The sequence below is a fragment of the Tamandua tetradactyla genome, chromosome 17, assembly GCF_023851605.1.
Source record: "Tamandua tetradactyla isolate mTamTet1 chromosome 17, mTamTet1.pri, whole genome shotgun sequence".
Lineage (NCBI taxonomy): Eukaryota > Metazoa > Chordata > Mammalia > Pilosa > Myrmecophagidae > Tamandua > Tamandua tetradactyla.
The window spans coordinates 78,674,644-78,699,926 of NC_135343.1; the positions used below are offsets into that span (position 1 = coordinate 78,674,644).

Genomic DNA, 25,283 nt, shown 5'->3' on the forward strand with positions numbered 1-25,283 from the left:
GATTTAGGATTTGAGTGATTTTGTTTGGTGCACAGAAAAATACCCACTTAATAGAGTCAAAATGAATAAAAAATTCTGGGTGCTAAAATGGTAAGCTTCAGTCTTCAGGCATTCACTCTAGGTAAAATTTCTGGATAGTACCAGGCACGTGAAATGTTATAAAAGCTTTTTATTAAGGGGGATTTGAAGTGGTTACGTTCATTGCATAGAACAGCATGAAGGATGGCTGTTGTTCAGTTCTGATAGTGGATTATTCCTGGACACAGTGTCTTGAAGTGGAAAATGCTATGGTAGACTCCTCATTTGTACGTGCTGATGCCTTCAGTGTGACATTCTGTTTGGAATCATCCTCCTAGATTTTTATGTCCATGAAGGCAGGGCTTTTTGTTTGTCTTTTTCATTGTTCTATCTCCTGGGGTAGAGCAGTGCAGAGTAGGGCCTTGATAGTTATTGGTTGAGAGAATTAATGAATGAGTGCAGAAAGGTGGCAAAAAATGAATGTAGTTCTCTATTAGTTAGTGGCAAATAAGTGAAACTGCAAAATTCAACAAGCAGGGACTCATATACTATTTGACCATGATTATGGTGATGATAATATACCATTTAAAATAATAATACATCATTTTAAAAATGATCATGCATTATAAAGCATGACGAATGGGTCAAGCTTGAGCTTCTGAATGAAAAAGACTGCCCCATGGCTCTATCTTTCTTTAACAAGGACAAATTATGGTTGTGAGATGGGAGCTGGTGTATTAGAGTACCTAGCAGAGTGCCTGGAATGTAATAGCAGCCGAGAACAAGTCCTTATTCTCATTAGTGTTTTTCAGATAAAACTTAGAAGGAAATGATCATGTCTTAAGTTAATGATTCTCCACAAGGGCCAGTTTTGCCTCCCCCCACCCCAGGGAACATTTAGCATTGTGCTGGTTTGAAAGGATTTATGTACCCTAGAAAAGCCATGGTTTAATCCTAAGCAATCATGTGGGAGCAACTGTTTCTCTTAATCCCTATTCAATGCTATAGATTGGAAACTTGATTGGGTTATGTCCATGGAGATGTGACTCAATGTGGGTATTAAACTTGATTAGATAGAGATGTGTCTCCACCCATTCTATGTGGGTCTTGATTAGTTTACTGGAATCCTAAAAAAAAGAAAGATTTTGGAGATCCAGAGAGAGCAGAGCAGAACGGCACGAGAAGCAGAGTCTACCAGCCAGTGATCTTTGGAGATGAAGGAGGAAAATACCTCCTGGGGCATGAAACAGGAAGCCAGGAGAGAAAGTTAGCAGATGACCCTGTGTTCACCATGTGCCCTTCCAGCCAAGAGAGAAACCCTGACCATGTTTGCCATGTGCCTTTCTACTTGAGAGAGAAAACCTGAACTTCATCGGCCTTCTTGAACCAAGGTATCTTTCTGACATTTCTATAGACTTGTTTTAATTGGGACATTTTCTCAGCCTTAGAACTGTAAACTATCAATTCATTAAATTCCCCTTTTAAAAGCTACTCTGTTTCTGGCATATTGTATTCCGGCAGCTGGCAGACTAGGATAGGCATCCTCTGAACGCATTGTTGTCATGATGGGGGAGGAGCACTCCTCACGTTTCGTGGATGGAGACCAGGGATGCTATCGAACATCCAGCAGTGCACAGGGCAACCCCAGAATCATTTGACACAAAATGTCATAGTGTGGAGGTTGAGAGACCCTGTCCTAAGTCGTTCATGAAGGCATAATATTAAAATATTGGGACAAACAAAAAGTGTGCACAGTACAACTGCACAGAGGGACAGATATTTGAAGCCTTTGGTTCTGATATTTTTTAATGACCACCAATGTCCTGTTTACTGCCTTTTATCCTGCAGACCTTAAAACAATTTCCTCCATAGAAATGGGATTACTTTCTTACTGCTTTCACTGATTATTCATTGTTTTTCAGCAATTGAAAATTCTATAGTAACAATATAATTTTTTAAAGCCTATTTTTTATCTCTTAAACTTTCCTGCTCTGCTTAGTTCTGGACATACTTAGAGTCAAACTGATTATTGTGATCATACCTAGAACAAATTGACCAAGGAGAGGTGGACCTTAGTTTTTTCAGCCTAAAAGTGCCCCCAGTCCATATTACATGGCTCTTTGGAGCATTTCGGTGTTTGAAGTTGAATAAATGAAGAAAATCAGGAATGTTGTCGGAACTTCAAAGTGTCAAAAGGGAAGGATGATGTGCTTTTTTGAAAGGATGTATGTCTGCTAGAAAAGCCATGTTTTAAACTAAATCCCTTTGTAAAGGCAGAATAATCCTATTCAATACTGTATGTTTGAATCTGTAGTTAAATCATCTTCTTGGAGCTATGATTTAATCAAGAGTGGTTGTTAAACTGGATTAGGTGACGACATGTCTCCGCCCATTTGGGTGGGTCTTGATAAGTTTCTGGAGTCCTATAAAAGAGGAAACATTTTGGAGAATGGGGGAGATTCAGAGACAGCAGAGAAGAGTGAAATAGCCACAAGAAGCAGAGAGCCCACAAGTCAAGTGACCTTTGGAGATGAAGAAGGAAAACGCCTCCCGGGGAGCGTCATGAAATCGGAAGCTAGGAGAGACAACTAATAGATGAGACCTTGCTCGCCATGTGCCCTTTCAGCTGAGAGAAACTGTGACTGTGTTCGCCATGTGCCTTCTCACTTGAGAGAGAAACCCTGAACTTCAACAGCCTCCTTGAACCAAGGTGTCTATCCCTGAATGCCTTTTATTGGACATTTCTATAGATTTGTTTTAATTGGGACATTTTCTTGGTCTTAGAACTGTAAACTAGCAACTTATTAAATTCCCCTTTTTAAAAGCCATTCTGTTTCTAGTATACAGCATTCTGGCAGCTAGCAAACTAGAACAAATGGGGACATGTAACAGCTGTTAGTGCACCAAAAAGTGGGTTGATGGTGCCCATAGTGACACCATTTGTATGGGCATATCAGCCCTTCCTGGTTTAGAGTGATCAGAACACAGAGGGTCACTCATTGATGAGATGGTTTCTTGGCTAGATATTTTGCCTCAGTTTTTGTTGCTATCATACACTGATTTTAGGAGTGAGGGAAGGGGGTTAAAGATATCTTTGTCTGTAAAATACCCACCTTGGAAGAGGGTGTAAGAGTAGGGCAGGAAAGAGAAAATGGGAGAGTGGGCTGCTAGACTGAAAAACCACTTTTAAAAGCTGTGGCCAGAAGGTATGGTACAGTTTGGGCCCAGAGGAAATGAAAGCTATTTTCTCATTTAAAAACAAAACAAAACAAAAACAACAGGGCTCACTGGTTTGCCATTGGAACAGGCATTACATCAATTCTTGTTCTGGAAACAAGAATTTATCAGAGGAAATATGGGTCCAGATAAGTTTAATAAAAACTACTCTTACAGCATCTGCCATAGCTGTGGAAAGGAAGGTATGAGAAACTCCTTTCAGTTGCTTCAAGATTATTCTGACCAGTCCACGACGTCAGTGGGATTATCCTGGGTGTCCATTCGGTCATAGTGATCCAGAGCTGCTGAAGCAGAAGTTGCTGTCATAGATCTCTCCTGGATGGATAAACCAGACTTCAGATGTAGTAAAGGGCACACATTCTCAGGTAGCCTGTCAGAAGTACTCCAAGATGATACGTGATGCTGATGATTGTGGCTTTTTTTTGAGCCGTCATGATCAGTTCTTTTTTTTTTTTTTTTTAAAGATTTATAACAATTCATTTATAAAATTAAAAAAACATAACCCCATCGCAGGTGAAGAAATTACATTTTTTAAAAAATGAAAAATAACTATTTTCCAAAACAAAACTTTGGTGAGAAGAGTTGCATTAGTTTGTATTTTTTTTTGTTGTTGTTGAGTTTCTTTATTATCTTTTCCATTTTCTATTTCATTTATTTCCACTGTATTCTTTTTTTATTAATTAAAAAAATTAACTAACACAACATTTAGAAATCATTGTATTCTACATATACAATCAGTAATTCTTAATATCATCACATAGATGCATATTCATCATTTCTTAGTACATTTGCATCGATTTAGAAAAAGAAATAGAAAGATAACAGAAAAAGAAATAAAACGATAATAGAGAGAAAAAAATTAAAAAAAAATAAAAAGAAAAACTATACCTCAGATGCAGCTTCATTCAGTGTTTTAACATCATTACATTACAATTAGGTAGTATTGTGCTGTCCATTTCTGAGTTCTTGTATCCAGTCTTGTTGCACGGTCAATCAGTTCTTTTTTGAAAGCCAGTAGATTCTAATGGTGATAAAGACATGAAAAAGGAATCCATCCATTCAGAAGTTCCTCAACCCAAACCAGGTATCCAGAAGACCATCATCGCCTCTGGCCTCTTTAAATTTCTTTCTGGAAATGGATATGGAGAGCCTAGAAGATTATTTCAGTGAATGGTTCTTGGGCAGAGAGCTGTGGGATTCTTTGCATGTTGTACAAGAGGGGTGTCTCCCTGCACTGGCAGTGGATCAAAATCTCCTGGCCGTGGGGGTCTACTACTATTGAAGCAAAAAATCCTGCAGTGCACAGGACAGTCCCCAAATTATTTGACACAAAATGCCATAATGTGGAGATTATAAAATCCTGTCCTAAATCATTCATGAAGGCATGATATTAACATATTGAGCCAAATGAAAAGTGTGTGTCCCTGTATGTGTCGTATGTTAGACCAAGTATTAATTACTAACTGAAGCCTGTTAATGTGTAGCAAATAAGTGAAAATGTTCATCCCTTGATACTTGGCTTCCTGGCCTAAAGTTAGTCTTAAAGTTAGTTTATGGTTTCTGTCAACATCAATATATTTATTTATTATAAAGAGCTTTATGAACAGCAATGTAAGCATATACCTAATGAAGCATTGCTGAGCTCAGCAAACCCTGTTATTTTGATACAGTCACAACTGCCAAAAGAGACAGGAAATACTGTCTCCCCACATTTGATCAATCTGATGATGTTGATCGGCACAGAACTTGAGTGACATTATCTCTTTCATATGCACTTACTAACTTGTATTCTAAATATGGTGAACATTTTGCATTTAAAAAAAATAAAGTTTTCATTCCTGTGGAAGAATATTGTGAATTTTTGAGGTAGGAGAAGATAGTTGGGAAATGTGGGTATTTCTGGTTTCATTTGCGTTCTCATTTAGACATTGTGCAACATTTCATGTTTGAGTAATTGTATGGAGTGGAAAGGACTTTGAGGTTATCTTTTGTGTTTATCAACAGCTTGAAAGTTGATATTCTTTTTCTGGTCATTTCTTGACACATGAAGAACCCACTTGTTGGGAGAGCAGGCATGGCCTTTGGTGGTTTGATGTTTGTGGAATAGGGGATCTGAGGTATTCTGAGTCTGTTTTTGTGCTTTGACATTGTTTTCAACTCTTTGGTGCCTTCTCAAATAGAGTTTTTTTTGTGGTGATAATTGATGCCACTGAGCACTTAGTTTATATCAGCACAGCATTAAGTAGTGTCCACGAATTACCCATTTTATGCCATGAGGTAGCTATTATTAGTATTCCCATCTTAGAGATGAGGAAGCTGAGGCTTGGAAAGGTTACCTGACATGCCTAAGGTTGTATGAGTAGGGCCCAGAATAGGTCATGTTACCCGGCTAAATAATCTTCGCTGTCATCTAAAGAGTGGTCGGGGTGGTACATTGGGCAGGATGGTGCAGAGAGAGAACTATGACTTCAACTCTAAATCCCAACAATGATGTCAGTGATGTATAACTCAACACTAGTTGTGGATGGCAGCAATAAGTAGGGTATAAAAAGAATTGTAGTGTTGAATCAATTCTTCTTCCCTGTTGTGAGCTCTTGGGGCGGAATTTGGGTATAGAGAGCTTGAAGTAACTTGTGTGACCTGAGAAGCTGCTGCTTGAGTCTGGTTTGGTTTCTTCAGTCTAGACTTAATGCCACTGCACATGCTGCTCCCATTTTGCTTGATAAGCATCCAGGATTGTCTACTCCTGGAGAGCACCATTTTTATGGAACCTCCGTGCCCATCCAGGAGGCTGTAACGGATTAAAGCTTGCTCTGTACTTGGTGTGCATGTATGACCCTCCAGTGGCAGTGCTGGGGAAAGTAAGGTCTAGTCCTGTGGGCACCTGGTGTATGCCTGCTAACTGGTTAATTATTCCTAGTCCCCTCTCGTGTGTGGACTCCTCAATGACAAAGACTGGGTTTATTATAGTAGTAACAAGATTTGTGTTCCAGGCAGTCTCTGTTTTAGTTACGAGGAAACAGAGCCTTAGAACCTAACAGCTGGTGGTTTGAAAAGCTGGGGCTCCCAGACAGGGTTGTCTGATGTCAACATTTGTGCCTTCTTCACCATTACATCTCTGGCATCATGGTAGTTAATAAGTACTAGTTGAATGAATGAATGGTGCTTGTGAACACTTCTAGGTAAGCTGAGCACTGCCTTTACCTGAATATAATGCAGAAGTACAAAGTGCACAGGATGGTGGCAGAAGCCCCCAGTCCTTTGGGCCTGACTGGTTCTCAGAAGGAAACCCTTTGCTCTTCGAGCTTCTGCCCTCTCTGTGCCTCTTGGATCTGCATCTCCCAGTCTCTAGTCCAGCTACCTTCAGTCCTTCCACTAAAACTGTCTGAATTTTCCTTTATGCTGTTTGAACTTTTCCTTTCAATGTGGTTCTTCATCCTGTTATTCCTTGACGGGGGCCTCTAGCTCCACAAAACCACATTGGCCAGGCATGGGACACACTCGTCATGCTATGGAGAATATTCAGCCTTTATGCATCTTGATTTTCTCATTTATAATGTGAGAGATTTGGAATATTGGGTAATCTATTTCCTTAGCTCTTTCCCAGTTTTTTGTTTTTTTTTAAATTATGAATCTCTTTAAGAATCTGCTAAACATACACAATGCATACACACATATACACACACACACACACACACACACACACACAGTTCCATGGGACTTGAGACTTCCTGCTCCCCGAAAGCCCATTCGTCTACAAGTTATCCCCTATAAGGGATCTTACTATTTATTGGGTTCTCTCAATCTCTGAGAGTCTATTATGGTATTCCATGATAATTTTTTTTAAGTACCAAATTTATTGAAAAGAGAGTCTTATATTAGAACCTGTAAAATTTATCAGTCTTCCAAGGGTGGACTTTGAAGCCAAGAGGGAGCTTTAGAATAATGACATAAGTTCGTAGCAAATGGATGTTGACAATTCTGGACTTTCAAACCTCTGAGTTATTCCTTGTTTCCTGTCTTCTGATTGTTAACCTCATGTGCTTATCATCTATATTATATAAAAAATGGATGAGTTTTTTTTTCCTTTAGAGGAGTAGATGGAAGAGATGTTTCATAGCTGGAATTTCGGTCTTAGATGAACCATCAGTAATTTCTGTTCAATTTTTGTTGACATACTTATTGTGAGAAGTATTTGAAAAGATGTTGGGTCTCACAGAAAAACATGAAATCCCCTCTCCCCATCGTTCTTAATTTCTGTACGCAACTATCTCCAAAGAGAACCCATTCCCATGTCTCTAAGCTCTCTCAAACGTTCCTCACTCCCAGCCCTCACCCCTTCCTAGACCTGCTTTCCGCCAGTCTGTTCTGGTCTTTGTTGTACAAACCCGACCTGTCCTTAGGGGCATAGAACTGGACTTCTATGCTTCATAGAACTGGACTCCTTCCTCTTAGGGGGAAGGTTTGAAAATTTATAATTTCGTGTCTTTTCTTTTATTCCCTTCACAGGTAGAAGCAGGAAACCTTAAAGAGGTACCAGAACTAGACCAGTCCCACAGGGTATCCAATGTTTTAGGAGACCGTGTGGTACCTGCGCTAACTCGAGCAGACATTTTCTGAAGTGGAACATAGCTTTCAGCAGAATTATATTTTGTTCATAACATCCTAACCAGTCCGCATATATTTGAAACAAGCCTTTGTTTCACTTACATGTGTTTTTTGAAGGGAAATAAGTGAGCAAAATCAAATACTGATTTACAGCAGTTAAGATGTTTAACTGCAAACCATTTTGGCTTGTTACTCTTTCATCCTCCATATACTTTTGCCCCTGCGTTCCTTCCCATTCGGTGGGATAACCTGTTGCTCAAGAACTCTAATGGGATTTCATTTATTCCTTGGTGGAAACAGTTGAAAACAATTATGCAGTTAGAATAATCCAAGCATTTTGAAACATTTTCTTGGAAGGTTTTTTTTTTTTTTCCTGGGTTTTTTTTGGCAGTTAAGAATACTCAAAAAAAAAAAAGTTTTACCTTCCCAGGCTCCGTATAAGCCGGTTTAGATTTTTCCAAATTGTTTTCTTGATGCTAATCTTAAGACCCCAGGCAATGGGTGTAACTTCAGTGTATAAACAAGGATTACTCATGTTCCTTTAATTTAAAAAATGCGATTATTTGCAATAATGGTAGTGAAGTTATCAGAAGCCAACTAATTGGACTTGATGGAGGAAAGTTGTTATAGTAATATAAAGTAATATGATAACCTCATAGGACATGACTTGGCATATATGGAAAGTCTCATGATAGAAGTACATCTTAGAAAGTCTCATGATAGAAGTACATCTTAGAAATGAGAACATCACTCATCCCTTTTAGTTCCTTTTCATAGATAAATTGGAATTTAGGATTTAGCAAATCCTGGGTCCCATATGGGTAACGTCATATGGGACTGAAAGATATAGAGAGGTTTAAGCAGGATAAATGGGTTCTGACAATAATAGACAGTGGGTTGGGGTGCTGGTTTAAAAAGATGTATGGACCCTAGAAGAGCCATATTTTAATCAAAATCCCGTCTCGTAAAGGCAGAACAATCCCTATTCAATACTGTATGTTTGAATCTGTAATTAGATCATCTCCCTGGAGATGTAACCCAATCAAGAGTGGTTGTTAAGCTGAATTAGGGGAGATGTGTCTCCACCCATTTGGGTGGGTCTTGATTGGTTTACTGAAGTCCTATAAAAGAGGAAACATTTTGGAGAATGAGAGATTCTCTGAGAGAGCAGAGAATGACACAGCCACGAGAAGCAGAGTCTACCAGCCAGCGAACTTTGGAGATGAAGAAGAAAAATGCCTCCTGAGGAGCTTCATGAAACAGGAAGCCAGGAGAGAGAAAGCTAGCAGATTATGCCATGTTCGTCATATGCCCTTCCAGCTGAGAGAGAAACCGTGACTGTGTTCACCATGTGCCTTCTCACTTGAGAGAGAAAACCTGAACTTCATCTTTCTTCTTGAACCAAGGTATCTTTCTCTGGATGCTTTTGATTGGACATTTCTATAGACTGGTTTTAATTGGGACATTTTCTTGGTCTTAGAACTGTAAACTAGCAACTTATTAAATTCCCCTTTTTAAAAGTCATTCCATTTCTGGTATATTGCATTCTGGCAGCTAGCAAACTATAACAATTGGTAATGTAAGTTATAACTTGCAGTAGGAATTTTACATTTTTTTTTCTTGTTTAAAAACTGTCTGTAATTATTTTTATTAACAGTTATACAGGACAACTCTTAGATTTTGAGTTTAATTTCCTGTCTCTAATCTTTAATCTTGCCTAGCAGTGAGAGAAAGTTTAGGAGATTTTGTTTATTAGTTTCCTTCTTTCCTTAAGACTTTTGCCTCTGATGTGTCTTTAGTATTTTCATATTTTTCAAATTCATGCTTAGATCTCAGAGAGCTGCCATTGTTGGCAGGTTCAATTTTGCATAAGTTATTTACTTTCTCTGGCCCTCAGTTTCACCATCTGTAGAATGAGGTGGTAGGAGTAGATGTTGTCTCGGACTCTTTTAGCAGTCTAAACACTGTTTTTCATCAATGAAATTACAGTTGGCCTACTTGCAGAATGGAGAATACCAGACAATTATCACGTGAATTACAGATTAAGTCTGGGGTATTACATAAAGCGATTTACTGTAATTAGCTGGTAGCACTCTGTGAATACCACATAATGATGTTATTTCATTGTTTCATGCATTCGATCTTACAAATTCCCCAGTTGCCAGGCATGTGATAAATCTTTGCTGGCCTTGACACACAGCCTATTTTCATGCATTGCACATGGTAATAAACCCCATGGTTTATTGAGCTAATATGCAAGGTAATTTGTCTTTCAAATGGAAAAAAAATAACATCCACTCATTTCTCTAAAGAGGACTTATTTTTACCCTATTTTAAAAATACTTCCATTACCTAACATAAATATGTATACTAAGATGTGATCATTTCCAAATTTATACCCTGTACTTTTTCTAGTATAAACAAATGAACTGAAAACTAGCAGATCTCGACTACTTCCTAGGTAATCTAATTAAGTTAATGAGGAATATTTCTATCCTGTGCTTGTTTTTGAAATGATATATATATATTTCATGTCAATGTAAGATAAACAGTAGTAATTTTTGAATGTCATGTATTCGTAATACAGGTGGGAGAGCTTCTGATTCTAGTGATGCTAATAGCTGTGTGCTTTTATCAGACTAACTTTATTGAAGACGACTATTATAAACTCTGGACAAAATGTGAAAATAGCTATTTGAAGACATAGGAGAGCAATTGAAAGCAGACAGATTGGAGGGGATTTGACTTTTCAAAGAAATGGACTGTGTGGGGTAAAGTTAAAACTTATATATATATATACGCACACAAATATATACATGACAACATACAAACATGTGCATTCTTAACATGAACATTCCACTCTTGGTGTATAATCTGTGGCTCACAATATCATCACATAGTGCGTATTCATCACCATGATCATTTTCTTAGAATATTTGCATCACTCCAGAAAAAGAAATAAAAAGAAAAAACTCATACATACCATACCCCTTACCCCTAGTATTTTCATCTACCCAATGTATTTTAACCTTTGTTCCCCCTATTTTTTTTCCTATACCCCTTACCACTCCCTTTCTTTGATCACTAGTATTTCAATCTACTCAATTTATATTAACGTTTGTTCCCCCATTATTTATTTATTTTTAATCCCTATATTTTACTCGTCTGTCCATATCATAGATAAAAGGAGCATCAGACACAAGGTTTTTACAATCACACAGTCACATTGCGAAAGTTATATCATTATGCAATCATTTTTAAGAAACATGGCTACTGGAACACAGCTCTACAGTTTCCGTTACTTCCCTCTAGCCTTTGTAATACACCTTAAACTAAAAAGGGGGTGTCTATATAATACATAAGAAAATATCCAAGATAACCTCTCGACTCTGAAATCTCTCAACTACTGGCACTTTATTTTGTCTCATTTCTCTCTCCCCTTTTCAGGTTTTCGCAATCCCTTGAGAAATAGATGTCTAGATTTGCTTAAGGGCGTTCACCAGTCTATGTAGAATGAGGGGCAACTAGAGGTAAGACAGAAAGTACCAGTTACTGGTTTGATGAGTCAGAAGATGAATGTCGTTTTAGCTTGCCAGAGTGGCTGGATGGCAAAGGAACAAATCCTTGAAAGGAGGGAACCACAGAACAGGAAGCCTGAAAAATGTGTATATAAACTCTCCCTAAATCTTTGGCAGATCATTGGGGAGATTCCAAAGTTCCCAGTGAAAAGCAGCAGCTGGAAGGCTGAACAAAACTGAGCAGTTCCAGTTCTGCACACCAGAGGGGAAACGGAATTTGGAGTTTGAATCCAGCTAAGTAACTGCCTAGAAAAACAAAACAAGCAATCTTCTTCAGGAAAAGATCGAGTCTCTATTATATAATATCCTATACATAATAACAAGCACAAGAAGAAAAGGAAATAGGGACTCATAGTCAAGAGAAAAAGCAATCAATAGAAAACAACTCCAAGATGACTGAGATATTGGAATTAGCACACAAGAACTTTAAAAGAAGCTATTATAAATATAGTCAGGGGCTTAATAGGAAATATGGTCATAATAAAACAACAGATGAAGAATGTTAGAAAAATGGAAGACATACAAGGGAACCAAATCAAAGTAAGGAAAGGATAGGTGGCATGAGACATTGAAAAAACAAAGAGAAAAACATTACATGTAATTTTACAAAATGAATTTCATTAAAAGGTAGGCAATTATTAGACTGGATAAAAAGCAAGACCTAACCATGTGCTATAAGAGACTCACTTTTTTTTTTTTTTAAAACATGGGCAGGCACTGGGAACCGAACCCTGGTCTCCAGCACGGCAGGCGAGAACTCTGCCACTGAACCACCGTTGCTGGCCCAAGACTCACTTTTTTTTTTTTTTTAAAGGAAAGACAGAGAGAAGGAAGGAAGGATAGAAGGAAGGAAGGAAGGAAGAAAGGGAAACATCTTTAAACATTTTCTTGTTTTTTATTGTATTCTGTTTCTCCGTTTTTGTTACATGGGCTGGGGCCGGGAATCGAACCGAGGTCCTCCGGCATAGCAGGCAAGCACTTTGCCCGCTGAGCCACCGCGGCCCGCCCCCAAGACTCACTTTTAATATAAAAATACGGATAGGTTAAAAGTGAAGAATGAAAAAAAATAAAAGGATAAAAAAAGATGTACTATGTAAATGACAAGCATGACACAGGAAATGGCTAAATTAATATCAAGAAAAATAGACTTCAAGATACAGACTATGACCAGAAATGAAGGACATTTGATAGTAATAAAAAGGATCAGTTCTTGGCGGGCCGCGGTGGCTCAGCGGGCAAGAGTGCTTGCCTGCCGTGCCGGAGGACCCCGGTTCGATTCCCGGCCCCAGCCCATGTAAAAAACAAACAAACAAACAAAATATAATAAAACAAGAAAATGTTTAAAAATGTTTCCCTTTCTTCCTCCCTTCCTTCCTTCCATCCTTCCTTCCTTCTCTGTCTTTCCTTCCTTTCCTCCCTCTCTCTTTAAAAAAAAAAAAAAAAAAAAAAAAAAAGGATCAGTTCTTCAAGAAGGCAAAAAGATCCTCCACATCCAGGAGTGTAATTGAACTTCAAAATACGTGAAGAAGAAACTGAAAAAACAAAAGGGAGGAATATACAAATTCAGAAACATAGTTGGAGATTATAACACCCTTTTCTAAATAATTAAAGCAACTAGACAAAATGTAAGCATATAGAAAACTATTACATTCAAAAATCAATCACAGTACTTCACTACACAATCCGCATAAAGGAGTAAAACTATTTGATTGTCCTAATAGATGCAGAAAAAGCATTTGACAAAAATGAATGCCACCAGTAAACTAGAAGTAGAAGGGGACTTGCTAAATATAGTCAATGAAAAACCTATAGCTGACATCATTTAGTTACTATCATATTTGTAAAATGTTTAACATTTACCCCCTAAGATTGAGAGTAAGGCAGCGGTGTCTTTTCTCACCTGTTCTGTTCAATATTGTATTGAAGATCCTAGCCAGTAAAATAGGTTTAGGAAAAGAAATTAATGACATAAAGAAATAAAAACAAAAACCTGTCTCTGTATGTAAATAACATGATTGTTTACAAAGAGAATTTTAAGGACTCTACAACTACATATATCTAACTACTGTTAGCTAATAAGTAAATCTGGTCTATGAATTTTGCAAGATATGATGTCAGTATAGAAAGCTAAATTGTATTTCTGTATGCCAGAAGTAAAAACTGGAAAACAAAATAATTGCATTTACAATATCGCCTAAAGTGTAAAGGGCAGTGCCGCCATATACAGTGTTGTAGAGACCTCAAGGATGGTGACATCTGAGAAACCGTTATTGGTCTTAAAAGAATGACAAGAGGGTCATTAGTGGCAATTTTTTAGAGCTTTGCAGTTTTCAAAGTTTTTTTTCCCCCACATATTAGTTCATTTGAGGAATCATGCTCACAGTATTGTTTGGGAAGAAGCATTTAGTGTGAAAATTGGTTTGTAAAAGATGGAAAGAAAAGGTTGGTATAGACCACGTTTTTAAGGTTAAAGGGATAGGGAGGAGAAGCAGAATCAAACAGTTTTTCTTTCTTTCTTTTTTACCTCTTGGAGGTCTTGCTCTGATAAATGGGTAATTCTGATGGGGGCAGGGAGAGAAGTGGGGTGGAGGGAAAAAGGTGACACTGAAAACCTAGTCCTTGTAGAAACAATGGCTCTGGTCACATTTGTCTTATTTCCTTTGAATCTACAGGTAATGGGATGATCAAAACTTTCCTGAAAGAACCTTGATGCTAAACATTGTCCAGCTTAAATGTATACAAAGTGGTCACAGACTTACTTTTTTTTTCCTTTAATTTTTATGTTGGTGACATATGTACAACCTGAAAGTTCCTCTTGCAAACACATTCAGATGTAATTTAGTAGTATTAACAACATTTACAAAATATTGTACTGTCATCACCACCATCCATTACCAAAACTTTTCCCTCACCCCAAAAGAAATTTGGTACCAATTAAGTATTACGTCTCTTCCCTACCTCCTCCCAGGCCCCTGTAACCTATATTCCATTTTCTGGCTCTGTGATATACTTTGTGTATTCTACTTATTTCCTATCAGTGAGATCACACAGTATCTTTTTATGTCTGGCTTTTGCACTCAACATGATGTCTTTAAGGTTCATCCATTAGTCACATGTATCAGAACTTTCTTCCTTTTCATGGCTGCATAGTATTCCATAACATACATATATCATATTTTGCTTAACCATTCATTTGTTGATGGACACTTGGGTTGATTCTGTCTTTTTGCAATTGTGAATAGTGCTGCTATGAACATCAGTGTGTGAATATCTGTTCTATTCCTACTTTCAATTCTTTTGAGTATGTATCTAGAAATGGGATAGCTGAGTCATATGTTAATTCTATACTTCAATTTCTGAGGAAGCTCCAAACTGGTTTTCACAGTGGCTAAAGCATTTATATTCCCACCAACGGCTGAGTATTCCTGTTTCTTTGCGTCCTCTCCAATACTTGTTATTTATTTATTTTTAAATAGTAGCTATTATATTAGTGGTTCTGAAATGGTATCTCAATGTGGTTTTGATTTATATTTCCCTAATGGCTAATGATACTGATCATTTTTCATGTGCTTTTTGATCATTTGTATACCTTCTTTGAAGAAATATTTCATTACACTTTTTGCCCATTTTTTTGATTGGGCTATTTGTCTTTTTGTTGGTTAGTTGTAGGATTTCTAAAAATAAATTCTGAATATTAAACCCTTACTGAAAAAATAAAACCCATATCAGATATGTGGTTTCCACATATTTTCTGCCATTCTGTAGGTTGCCTCTTTATTTTCATGATGAAGTCCTTTGAATTACAAAAGTTTTAACTTTTAACAACGTTCAATTTATCTATTTTTCTTTTGTCGCTTGTACTTTTGATATAAAGTCTAAGAAACCATTGGGCAACATGAGGGCTTGAAGATGCTTTTTCCTACATTCTCTTCTAGGTGTTTTGTAGTCTTGGTTTTGATATTTAGGTCTTTGATCCATTTTGAGTTAGTTTTTGTATATTGTGTGAGATAGGAGTCCCCCTTCATTCTTTTACATATGATATTCAGTTTTCCTAGCACCATTTGTTGAAGAGACTGTTCTTTCCCAGTTGAGTGGATTTGGCACCCTTGTCAAAATTCAATTGGCAATAGAGGTGTTGGTCTATACCTGAACTCTCAATTTGATTCCATTGATCTGTATGTTAGTCCTTGTGCCAGTACCATATTGTTTGACTACTAAAGTTTGTAACAAGTTTTAAAACTGCGTTAAATAAGTTCTCCAACTTTGTTCTGATTTAAAATGTTTTTGGCTATTTAGGATCCCTTATCTTCCATGTGAATTTGATGATTGGCTTTAACATCTCTGCAAAGAATGCTGTTGAAATTTTGATTGGGATTGTATTGAGTCTGTAAATTGCTTCAGGTAGAGTTGACATCTTGACAGTATAGTATCAAGATTATAAAATAGCCTAAAAAATAGAGATAATAAAGGTGAGCAAATAAATACAGATAAACATTAAAATAATAAAGTTCTAGTGTTTTCTTGTTGTTTCCCAGCATTATATTTTGTACCCATTGGATGGAGCAGATCATTTGAAGATCACTACAGTGAAAATCAAGTGGAATGTACTAGAATTATGGAATTTTGAATTTATGAAATTTATTAAATTGTGAACTTAAAAACAATTACACAAATGATGTACTATCCTATGCTTTTTAAAAAGAAGTACACCTTTTAAATTAAATTAAATTTTCTTTTCTTTTGTCTTCTCCCTCATTCCTCATCACTTTAATTGTATCACTTTCCTTTACAGATAACTGAGATTAATAATTTGATTGGTAATCCTTTGTTCTTTATTCCGTGTATATATAATCATGTATGCTTTTTTTATTGCTTAATAAATTGTAGGATCATATTATATAAATAGTTCTTCCTCTTGATTTTCTCACTTAAAATAGGTCATAGAAATTTTATAACATAAATATAACTCATTTTTGATGGACATATAATATTTAATGTTATACAAGTGCTTATTTAGCAAACCATTCTTTTATTAGTGAACATTCAGTCTGTTTCCAGTGTTTTATTCTATTAGAAACAGTAATTCAGTAAGCATGTTGATCATATATACTCACATTCTAGTCTGTTATTTCTTGGAAGTAAATTATTAGGAATGTGCCTTCTAGATGAAAGGAGATATTGATTTTTAATTTGGGTTTTCAAGGTTGATTTCCAGAGTCTGGCACAATTCACACTTCTATTGGTAATGACTAAGAGCGCCCTTCTCCCTCCTTTATGTCTCTGTCAGCAGTGTTTCTCTATGGTTTTCAAACTTTGCTAAGTTGAAAATATTAGTAAAAAGTATAAAGTGCCATCTTATTAAGTTAGCATTTTCCTGAGTACAGGTGAGGCTGGCATCTTTTCATTTATTGTGGTCATTTAGATGTACTCTTCAGTGACTTTCTCGTTTATGTTCTTGTTCATTTTCCTGTTGGAAGTTTTTCTCCCAGTCACCATTATCATTTTGTTTTGTTATCAATTTGTAAGAGATTTCTATATCTTACATTTTTTTTCATATGCATTGTGGATATTTGTTCTAATCTGTTATCTGTTAACTATATTTAAAGTGTCTGGTGAAAAACAAACCATTTTTATTTTATAAAGTCAATTTCCCAAAGTGAAATTTTAATGATCTGATTAGAAATTCCATAGCAATGTAGGACAGCTAACCTGAAGCAAGGCTCTTCTCATGTACATGGAAGGTGGAGAGGGACTGCCTTCACCATGTTTTCTGAATTGACCTTCCCAGCTCAGGCTTAAATTGGACACTTACCCAGATAGATGATATGAGCCCTATCATCCTAGTAGAGAAATCTTCCAGGTACAGGAAGATTTACTGATTGGATTTTGCTGTTGCTCATATGATTTATTACTTAGCATACTCCAAACGTATTGAAAAAGTCATGTTTTTCACTAGGTATCTTGGCTTTAGGAAAAAAAAAATTTAGTATTCCCAGCAATGTGGACCTTGCAGGTCTTGTAGGGCAGTGGATATTTTGTTTCAGCTGGATCAAGCTATGAAAGGATTGGAACGAATGTTTGAATTTGGTTAAATGCTTTCAATATTTATTACTTAGGTGACCTAGTTTAGCAGCAATTGTAATAGAAAAACAAGGCCATTTGGGAAAAACAGAATTTATTGCATTCACCTTAAAAATTGAAAGTATTTTCCCTTTTCATTTTTTTTTAGCTCCAATGTGGTAAAAAATGTAACTTTGAGAGATTTTTCTACTGTGAATAGATATTTACATGTATCTTACATTAGAATTATTTTCCCCAGTGATATGTTTTTTGATGTGACCAGAGAACAATCTTGGAGAAAGGGTCTCTGAATTTCAGAGCTGGGAGGAACTTCAGAGCTTATCTCATGGGGCTCCTATACTTTATAAGTGAGGAAACTGAGCCTTAGAGCAATTTGGTGATGTTTGATCCAGGGCATACAGAAATTTGGTAGCATAGGCAGAAGTACAATTTGAATTTCCCCAATCCTATTCAGTGCTCTTTATTTTCTCTGCATATTGAGTACCACGTGGATGCCCTGTCCTGGTGAGGTGGGTGCTTGCCTCTTTGTAACCCATTATATTTAGCATTGACTGTTTAGATACCAATAACAGTGCTTAGTGTAAAGAAAGATGCTTGCTATTAAGAAGAAAACTGTGAGAGAACTCCACAAGAAGAAAACTGTGAGAGAACTCCACAATTTGTCTTTAGCATGCTCCCACTATCTTTTTCTTCAGGTTTATAGGTAATGAGAGGGAACATTTTCATTTCCTAGGCTGCTCAAGCAGATACCATGAAATAGTTCAGGTTTAAACCATGGGGATTTATTAGCTTGTGATTTTGAGGCCAAAAAAAAAAATGTCCAAATCAAGGTATTATCAAGACATTGTACCTTTTTCCTGGTGATTCTCGACTCCTCTGCCACATGGCAAGGCACATGGTGGCGTCTGCTGGTCTCTCCATTCACTTCTGGGTTTTGTTGCTTTCAACTTCTTGTTTCCCTGGCTTCCTCTAGCTCTCTCTGTGTTCATCCTCCTTCTAAAGGACTCCAGTAAGAGGGTTAAGACGCACCCTGAATGAAGTGGGTCACGCCTTAACTGAGGTAGCCTCATCAAAAGGTCCTACTTCCAGTGGGTTTATGCTCATGGGCATGGAGCAGCTTTAAGAACACGCCTTTCTGTGGTACATACAGTTTCAGTCCACCACACTCCACCCTCTGGACCCCAAGTATGTATGTTAGAAAGCAGTAGGAAAAAAAGATTGAAGTAATAATATGGGGGATAAAACTACATACTTGACTACTGCTGTAGAATTAGCATCTTAACCAGACAATCTGGCTAAAAGGAAACAAAGTCATATCTGAAATTGGTGGGGAAGAACAAGCCTTGGACTGTATTCATCCGGAAATTGAAGTGGGCTGGGGAGAAGCCGTTCTTTTCCCTCTTTCCGTGTGGCTCTGGCTTCTTTGACACTTGTACAGTTGTGGAGGGCTTCCCTTGCAGGTATAACTGTGAACAACTGGCCCTGCAGAGTGCTGAATGTAACTATGCAAATTCTGGATTCATTGTTCATAAATAATTGTTTCTTTTCTAATTAAATAAAACTTTGAAACAAGCCTTACTTTTTTCTGTTAGCTTGGTATGTTGGGAATATGAACTCTAATATTATCAGAAGAATGAAATCCTGTTTTTGTGTTGGCCTTCTTGTTTGGTGAGGGAAAAGAAACTAACACCCGTGTACGTGTGTGTTTGTAAGACTTTGTGCTAGGTATTTTCATACTTCGTATCACAGCTCCTCTTCGTTTTCACATTAACTATGAGTTGGCTATCACTACCCTCATATTACCATGAGGAAATTGGGTTAATTTTCCCCCTTGTTCCACAAGATAAGTGATAGAGCCAGGATTTGGTTCCTGGAATCCGATTTGAAAGCCTTGTGGATTGGCACTTCCCCAGTAGGATAGGAGCCTTAATTATTTGTTAACTTATTTACAGTTTGGAATTTTCTTTGGATTCTGTTAGGTTTTCCCTGGCCCCTCTCAGCTTAGATAAATAAGAGAGGGCTGTCATTCCTTTTAATTTGTATTCAGGGAAGCTGTCCAAAGTGACCAAATGTAGCAACTCATTTTTGACACAACTCAGGATTTTAGTTATTAACAATTTTTCCTTCCATGGTTACTTGTTAAATAACTGATTCAGTTCAAGGTTTTGATTATTTCAGTCTTCTCTGTTTTTCAGAGCTTTTGAATTTTGATTGCCTCATGCTTTGTAGATGGGATATCTGACTTATTACTTGCATATAACTTTCATAATAAAAAATGGCCGGAAGAGCTAGAGACCAGGGTTCGATTCCTGGAGCCTACCCATGCCAAAAAAAAAAAAAGAGCAGGTGTGCATTGCTGGAATTTCTCTCTTTGTCTTTTCTTTCATTTCCCCGTGTGTGTGTGTCTCTCTCTGTCCTATTTTTTCTTTTTTGTGACTAATAATGTCATATAGCTGTATTACACATATGTAATATTTTGTACGTTCTGCAGTATTTTAATACATGATTTTAAATGCATGATCTAATTTCATCCAGATTTAAAAATTATAAAAGATAATTACATATATTTATATTTTCTAAACTTAAATTATGGAATGATTTAAACATCTACAAAAGTAACAAAAGTGTTATTAAGAGTATCCAAAGTATCCATCTCCCAGCTTTAAAACTTATCAACTAGTGGCCAATTTTATTTCATTGAGACTTCCAACTGCTCCCCTTCTCCCTCAGATTATTTTGGAGGCCATCTGCAAATTGTTCAATATGTATCTGCAAAAGATAATGGCTCTTAACAAACAACCTCGAGTCTGTTATCCCATCTCAAATAACTAATAATAATTTCTTTTTTTTTTTTTAATAATAATTTCTTGATGCCACTACAGATCCAGTCAGTATTTGGCATTCCCCCAAATGTTTCCTTAGTAATAACAATTTATTTGTTCAAAACAGGATTGGCATAAGTTTCATCCATTGCAATAAGTTAATATTTTTCTAAGTCTCTATTTTCCTTCTATTCTCTCTTTTATTCCTTGAGGTGTTTTCACTGAAGACCTTGGAATTTTTCTTTTAGGATTTTTCCATGGCTTTGATTTTTCTGATTATACCCCTGTGCTATTAGTATTAACATGTACCTCTGTCCATTTTTTTTTTTCCTGTGAGTAGTAAATAAGCGTAGAGGCTTGGTCAAATTCAGGTTTGATTTTTGCTGGGCTATTTTGTAAGTGGTACTGTGCTCTTCCATCAAGAGGCTCCTTTTGTCTTGGTATCTCTGTTGTGTGATGTTAGCATTAGTGATCGTTGCCTCAATCACATTAGGGTATTTACTAATGATGGTATTCTATGGTGTTAAGAGATAGTGAGACAATATATGGTATTATCTCATTAGGGTATTCCCAAATGATGGTATTCTAATTCTATCATCTTTTTTGAGCTGGAATACTTTTCTAAACAGACATATCCCTTCTTCAACTATTTGATTGAAATACAGTTTTTATTGAAAAGACAGGTGTTTTATTTTGCTAGCTGCCAGAATGCAGTATACCATTCTGCAGAATGGCTTTTAGAAAGGGGAATTTAATAAGTTGCAAGTTTACAGTTATAAGGCTGAGAAAATGTCCCAATTAAAACATGTCTATAGAAATGTCCAATCTAAGGCCTCCAGGGAAAGATACCTTGGTTCAAGAAGGCCGATGAAGTTCAGGGTTTCTCTCTCAAGTGGAAGGGCACATGGCGAACACAGAGTTTCTCTCTCATCTGGAAAAGCACATGGTGAATGGGGTCAGGGTTCCTCTCTCATCTGGAAGGACACATGGCGAACACGCCATCATCTGCTAGCTTCTCCTGGCTTCCTGTTTCATGAAACTCCCTGGGAGGCATTTTCCTTCTTCATCTCCAAAGGTCGCTGACTGGTGGACTCTGCTTCTTGTGGCTACGTCGTTCTGCTCTCTTTGAATTGCTCTCATTCTCCAAAATGTTTCCTCTTTTATAGGACTTCAGAAACTCAAGACCCTCCCGAATGGGTGGAGACATGTCTCCACCTAATCCATTTTAATAATCATTCTTGATCACTCCAGATCACATCAAGATCACATCAAGATGTGACTCCCTAAGTCACATCTCCAAGGAGATGATCTAATTACAGTTTCAAACATACGGTACTGAATAGGGATTAGAAGAAACGGTTGCCTTTACAAAATGGGATTAGGATTAAAACACGGGTTTTCTAGGGTATATATACATCCTTTCAAACCAGCACAACAGGCATATAGGTGTCTGTTTGGTTCTTCCCCCTTATCAGTTTTCAAAATAGTGCATTTGTTATCCAGCATGGGACTTTTTTTTTTTTTTAGTGAATAGATGAATTTAAGTATATTGAAATATTTCAATCCATTGCAGTTGTTTGTTCTTATTGATGATAAAATAATGGGGCCTCTTCAAGTTGGCCTATTAGACTGAATCTCTCTGTTGTTTTTGATACCTCCTTCCTTTCCAGTATGACAAGATGTTCAGGTGTCTCCTGGACGCTTTCTTCCCCAGGTCTGGAATCAGTCTGGAAGCCAAAAGTCTTCAGCATTTGGGACTTTTAAATGGGAAATAAAATTTTGAGATTGCTTTCTGGCTACTTAGAGTATGCATTGCCCCTGGATTGCACTTTGTTTCTAGCCTTTTAAGTGGACAGAACAAGAGTATATGTGTGTGTGTGTGTGTGTGTGTGTGTGTGTGTATATATATAGGTCTCTTACCCAAATATAAATATATGACCATATATTAAAATTGTCATGACCTCAATCTTATGCTTCCTAATTCAAATTTGGCATTAGATTTTTCCTTAACCTCATCAATCTTGTATCAGTTTCTTCTCCTACACTAAAAGTTCCAACTTCCGATGATACCAACACACCAAAAATTCCAATTCCCCAGCTGGTTTGTTTTGTCTCATGGAAAACATGACACAATCTTAGAATTATATTACCAATACTGCATCCAATATTGGGTAGTTATTGAGACAGTTTTTTGGAAGAGATTGTTTAGAATTGGTGTGATTTTTTTTCCCTTAAATATTTGGTAGAATTCCCCAGTGAAACTTTCTGGGCCTGGACTTTTCTTTGTGTGAAGGTGTTTCATAAAAACTTCAATAATGTTTTAGTAAATATAAGCCGACTTCTGTCATCTATTCTTCTTTAGTAGCTTTAGTAGTTTGTGTCTTTTGAAGAATTTTGAAGAATTTGTCCATTTCATTTGAATTGTTAAATGTATTGGCATAAAGTTCTTTTCAGTATTCTCTTATTATCCTTTCAGTAGCTGTTACCTCTCTTAGTCTTGATTTGAGAATTTGTGTCTTCCCTCTTTTTTTCCTAGATATTTATTGTTTTTAATGATCTTCTCAAAGATCTAGTTTTTTTTGGTTTTATTGATTTTCTTTAATATTTTTCTATTTTTTATTTCATTGCTTCCATTCTGATTTTTACTATTTCCTTTCTTCTGCTTATTTTGTGTTTCAGCTTTACTCTCCCCCCTGCTCCCCCAGTTAATTAATGTGGAAGCTAAGGTCATTGATTTGATACTTTTCTCATTTTCTAATATAGATATTTAGTGATACAAATTTACCCTTCAGTGCTGATTTAGTTATGTCCCATAATTTTCAATATGTTGTATTTCCTTTTTTGTTTAGAATAATTTCTGATGTCTCCATTGATTTTTTAGAGTGTGGCTCTAAGTTTTCAAATTTGGAGATTTTTCTAGAGATCTTTCTGTTTGTGATTTCTGATTTTATTCTGCTTTTGTCAGAAATACTGTGCATGACTCAAATTCTTTAAAATTTATTGAGACTAGTTAAAGGCCCAGAATGTACAGTGGACCATACATCCTGGTAACTATTCTGTATTCACTTGAAAAAATTATGTATCTCTTTTTCTCTTTGCTGTTTTTACTTCATATATTTGGAAACTCTGTTATTAGGTACATAAGTGTTGAGGATTCTTACATCCTTTTGAAGAATTGACCCTTTATCCTTATAAACTGATCCTTTTTATCCCTGCTAATATATTCTTTGTTCTGAAATCTACTCTTCCTGTTATTAACATAGCCACTACGACTTTCTTTTAATTAGTGTTTGTGTATTATATCCTTTTTCATTTTTTTACTTTTTAAAAAAAAATTAGAGCAATTGTAGGTTACAGAAAAACCATGCAGAAAGTACAGCGTTCTCATATAGCACCTCCTCCCACCACAGTTTTCCCTGTTATTAACATTTTAACATTTTGCATTAGTGTTACAATTGATGAAACAATGTTATTATAATTAGGCTATTAACTACAGTCTATAGTTTACATTAGGGTTCACTATTTGTACAGTTTTGTTTTCTTTAAAATTTTTTTTCTTGTAACATATATACAAACTAAGATGTCCCATTTTAACCACTTTCAGATATACAGTTCATTGGTATTAATTACATTGACAGTGTTGTGCTACCATCACCACTCTCCATTACCAAAAATTTTCCATCAGCCCAGATAGAAACTCGGTATCAAATAAGCATTTATTCTCCATTGTCCACCCCCACCCCTAGTAGTCTGTATTCTATTTTGTGACCTTATGAATTTGCATATTTTAGTTATTTCATATAAATGAGATCATATGATATTTGTCCTTTTGTATCTGGCTTATTTCATTTGTCATGAGGCCTTAAGATTCATCTGTGTTGTCACATGTCAGAAACTTCATTCCTATTTACAGGTAAATAATGTTCTATTGTATGAATAGGCCACATCTTGTTTATCCATTCATCTGTTTTTAGACCTTTGAGCTGTTTCCACCTTTTGACAGTTGTGAAGAATACCGCTATCTGCATTGGTGTACAAATATCTGTTTGAGTCCCTGCTTTCAGTTCTTTTGGGTATATACCTATATTACTGGGTCAGATGGTAATTCTATACTTAAGTTTCTGAGGAACCACCCAACTGTTTTCCACAGTAGCTGCATCATTTTTCACTCCCACCGACAATGAATGAGTGTTCCTATTTTTCTACATCCTCTTTAACATTTATTTTTCTTTTTATTTATTTTTAAATAGAAGTCATTCTAGTGGGTGTAAAATGGTATTTCATTGTGGTTTTGTTTTGCATTTCCCTCATGGCTAATGATGTTGAGCATCTTTTCATGTGCTTTTGGGCCATTAGTGTATCTTTTTTGTAGAATGTCTATTCAAGTCTTTTGCCCATTTTTAAATTGGATCGTCATTTTGTTGTTGAGTTGTAGGAGTTCTTTATATATTCTGGATATTAAATCTTTTTTTTTAAATTTTTTTATTAATTAAAATTAACAGACAAAACATTAAGATATCATTCCATTCTACATATACAATCAGTAATTCTTAATATCATCACATAGTTGCATATTCATCATTTCTAGAACATTTGCATCGATTTAGAAAAAAATAAAAAAGACAACAGAAAAAGAAATAAAACGATAACAGAAAAAAAAAGATTATACATGCCATACCCCTTACCCCTCGCTTTCATTTACCACTAGCACTAAATCTTTATCAAAGAGATGATTTCCAAATATTTTATCCCATTCTTTTGCTTGTCTTTTTACTTTCTTGGTGTAGTCCTTTGCATAAAAGTTTTTAATTTTGATTAAGTCCCATTCATTTTTTCTTTTGTTGCTTGTCCTTTTAGTGTAAAGTCCAAGAAACCATTGCCTTATGTGCCAGTTTGAAAGGATATATGTACCCTAGAAAAACCATGTTTTAATCCTAAT

At 36.3% G+C, this 25,283-nt stretch overlaps 1 protein-coding gene across 11 annotated transcripts in view; it reads left to right on the forward strand.

The window, feature by feature from the left end:
- Positions 1–25,283, forward strand: part of LTBP1 (latent transforming growth factor beta binding protein 1) — a 471,389-nt gene that overhangs the window by 171,626 nt on the left and 274,480 nt on the right. The window lies entirely within an intron of this gene.